Source organism: Psammomys obesus, unplaced genomic scaffold, assembly GCF_907164565.1.
Source record: "Psammomys obesus unplaced genomic scaffold, mPsaObe1.curated_primary_1811, whole genome shotgun sequence".
Taxonomy (NCBI): Eukaryota; Metazoa; Chordata; class Mammalia; order Rodentia; family Muridae; genus Psammomys; species Psammomys obesus.
The window spans coordinates 1-3765 of record NW_026589881.1 but is presented as its reverse complement, the minus strand read 5'-3'; the positions used below and the strand labels follow the sequence as shown (position 1 = coordinate 3765).

At 50.9% G+C, this 3765-nt stretch overlaps 1 long non-coding RNA gene across 1 annotated transcript; it reads left to right on the top strand.

The window, feature by feature from the left end:
- The first annotated feature begins 715 nt into the window (after positions 1-715).
- On the top strand, positions 716-1279 carry LOC129675486 (uncharacterized). Its single transcript, XR_008719943.1, has 2 exons — positions 716-942; positions 1168-1279. It is a non-coding gene; the product is annotated as an uncharacterized LOC129675486 (long non-coding RNA).
- The last annotated feature ends 2486 nt before the right edge of the window (positions 1280-3765 follow it).

The window sequence follows — 3765 nt, the reverse complement described above, 5'->3', positions numbered from 1 at the left end:
GGGTCGGAGGATGGGTGGGTGGATGGACATACGGATGAGTGGATGGAATGATGGAAGGATTGATGGACCGTTGTGATGATGAAAAACAGGAGTGGCTGACTATGTGAGCATCTGACACAGTTCCTACTTCCAGTTAACATGAAAGTTCTGTGCACTGGGACCCTGAGGACAGCAGGGCTGTCCGTACTGGAAGCCTTTACCTGTTGGTTGACTCTCCTCCCCCCAGTCACAGTTCTTAATAATGCAGTAGAACCCTCCGGTCACATATCCAGCCTTCGCTATCCCAGTCTCAGCCCAGAAACCATGCTGGCCTGGAGCTTTTTGAGGGTGTGTCTGGTCTTGTTCAAGCCTAGTACTCAGGTCAAATTTAGCCTAAGAACAGGAGCTCAGTAAGACGCTGTTAGAGGATTGAAGCCAAGGTGAACCTGGGCTCAGATCCTTCTTAGAGCTACAAAGAGAGAAAACCCTGTCGCCATGCTGGTTCTCTAACTAAAATCTCCTGAGAGAGATGGGTCTTGGGGGCATCTGAGGCACTGCAAGGATTCCAGCCCCTTCTCTGGAACCCTGCCTCCTGAACAAGCCTCTTCCCTAAGATAAAGAACCCCCATCACCACTGTCCCCACATCCCAAGGAGGCATAGAAAGTGAGGCCTTACGCCTGAGCCCCCATCCCCATGAATTTGGGTCTAGAAGGTCATCTGTGTCTTACAGAATGTCCGGAGTCATTTCCCTGTGTGCTACTGGACCAGTCACAAGACATCCTGGAGGAAGAGGCCCCGGGTGCTAGCCTGTGGCCCACCACAGTGACCTTCCTCACCCTCTTCCTACTGAGCCTGTTCTACAGTACAGCACTCACTATTACAACCGTGCGTGGCCCATTTGGCAGCAAAGAGGTCCCCCAGTACTGACCAGGAACCAGCCACGGGTGGCAGTCATGGAGACGGTGGGTTACAGGGTTGGGGCAGGGGGTGGGGCATTCAGGGTTTACTTGTCCCCTCTGCAGGTGGCCTTGCAGCCCTACACAGACATTAAGGAAAAGGGAGTAATTGATGACAGCACTCCCTGGATTTAACCCAGTCTTCCGCAATCCAGGGCCGGGACTAGGGCAAAAATGAAGACATAACCCAACTCCAGGAGCCCCTCTGGCTGAGCACTCTTGTCTTTGCAGGCACGACACCTGGAGAAGGTCCTCTACACTTCAGAACTAAGGCCTGTGTGACGGCTTCCCGCCCCCACTCACACACTCTCCTGAACAATAAAGCGATGCCAAGAAAGCACAATGTCTTACTCTCAAAGACAAACATCGACGAAGGACGGAAGGGGGTCAGAGAAAATGTGTGTGACCATGTTAAATTAGTGTGCTTACATCATAGAATGCGGGGGTGTTGAGCAGTGTAGACACAGGGTGCCCTTTGTCGAGCGTCTGAGACATAACTTGGACATACGTGTGGCTGAAGCCGGAGCTGAAGACTTGCTTCATCAAGCGTATTTGTGACCTCTTCAGACCTGATGCCAGGTCGTTAAGCTTGACCTCTGGACCTGATTTCTAAACACTTGGCCTCCGTGCTTTTCACCAAGGGTAGACAACCTTAATGAGCACTGAACACCAAACCCTGGTCCTGGTTGTAAACTGTGGTCCTGATCACTGAGCCCTAATTTTTGTAACTGAACCTTGATCCTGATGAGTGACCCACAATCATGACCATGAGGCCCTAGTCCTGACCATTGGTTCCTTGTCCTTATCCCTCATTCTACTTACTGGTCCCTCCCTGGTCCTGAACCCTGATCCCTGGTTCAGATCGCTGAATCCTAGCCCTGTTCTCAGATTACTGGTCCTCTTCACCTAGCCTAGTCCAGATCACTGAATCCTGGTCATGATCACTGGGTCTAGTCCTCATTACTGAGCCCTAGTCTTGATCACTGATCATTGGTCTTGATCATTAACAACTAAGCTAATCACTAGACCCTGTTCCTAATCTCTGGCCCATGGTACCAGTCACTGGGTCCTGAGCTGATCCCTGATCCTAATCACTAAGCCCTGTTTCTAAACAGTGTATAGTGAAATGTATAGTAAAGCTTTTGTGTCTGCTTTGAGTGAAATGTTTGAGCAAAGCCCTTGCTATGCTTGGGTTAATCAGTAGAGACTGAGAAATTGTTTTGAGGCTGTGTGAACCTTGAAGAAATGTTGTCTCCCTGCACTTGATGCTACATGAGAGCTTGCAGCTACACAAACCTTGGTCCTAAGACACTCCTGGCATAAATTTTGATTGTGGCTAGCCATGGTTGAAAGGGACTGAGATTTGGGGAAGTCGTCTGTTCTCTCAGGCAAAAGGGCAAGATAATTTTGGTAGTCAGAACCCTTCCCAGCCCCAATTAACCATGTATGATTGAATAAAGTAACTGGAGTGAGCTATCTGGGGTAAGTCTTTTTCAAGAAGACTGAAACCCTCTGCTACTTCAGAAAATAAAGGCTTAGCATCTTGGTGAGCTTCTTTCTACTGTTGTATCCAGGACCAAATCAGCGTTCCCTATTGCCAGACCCAGTACTTATAACTAGGTCTTCGTGATCTACTGGTTCCTGGTCCTCATCACTAAGCCCTAGTCCTCATCACTGAGCCCTGGCCCTCTTCACTGAGCCCTGGTCCTCTTCACCAAGCCCTGGCCCTCATCACTGAGCCCTGGTCCTCTTCACTGAGCCCTGTTCCTCTTCACTGAGCCCTGATCCTCATCACTGAGCTCTCCTCTTGAGCTGTAGGCTTAGGCTGATTACCAGACTGATATCTAATAGCTGGACGCTGGTTCTGGTCACTAGGTCTTTGTCCTGATCAAGGACATTTGACCCTAGTTCACAGCATTGGCTGGGGCTGGACACTGGGGGAGGATCCTGATCATTTGACTTTGTCCCACATCACTGAGTTCTGATCAAGGACCCTGGGCTCTGGTACTAGATACCGGGTCCTGGATCTAATAACTGGGTCATGTACTGATTAATGAGCCTTGGCTTCGTCATTGGGCCCTGGTCCTCAGCACTGACTTCTAAATCTGGACCCTAGCCCCAAATTCTGCTTACCAACCCTGGGCCTAGACTCAGGTTCTCAATTTACTCCCATTTGTCAGAGGCCCAAGTCTGCAGTGGTATTTTACAAGAAGTCCCTTCAGCCTCCTAAGCCTCAATGGCATTAGGGAGATCCCCGCATGGTCTGGGGAAGATGCCAGAGCCCCAACAACACTGTTCATACACTGGGCAGCAAGTGGCACAGTGGCCCTTTGCTCACCTGCCTTCCCAGGCTCAGATGGAGTGAATGGAAACAGAGCATGCCCAGGCCTGGAGAGCTGGAGCAGAGGCCCTGGGGTCTACAGACTGGGGTCAGCTCCGTGGAGGGGGTTTGCAGTACAGGTGTGGGGGCAGGGCAGGGGTAGCCATGTTTGTAGCTGTTGTTTTTCTCTCCTCTGAAGTCTCCCTTGTCTACCACTTGCTGTCCTGGGATCTTGGTATCCGGGATCAGCACTGTGGAGGGGGTTTGCAGTACAGGTGTGGGGGCAGGGCAGGGATGGTCCTGATAGTACTCATGTTTTTCTCTCTTCTGAAGTCTCTGTTGTCTATCACCTGCTGAAACACTCAAAATAGCCCTGAGAGCTGAGGGTAGCTGAGTCATCATGAACCTAGCTCAGCCAGGTGCCCCAAACCAGAGCGTGATTCTGAGAATCCCACAGCACCATAAACATGGCCAGGTGGGCCTGGGGCCTGGGTTGGGGCTAGAGCCAT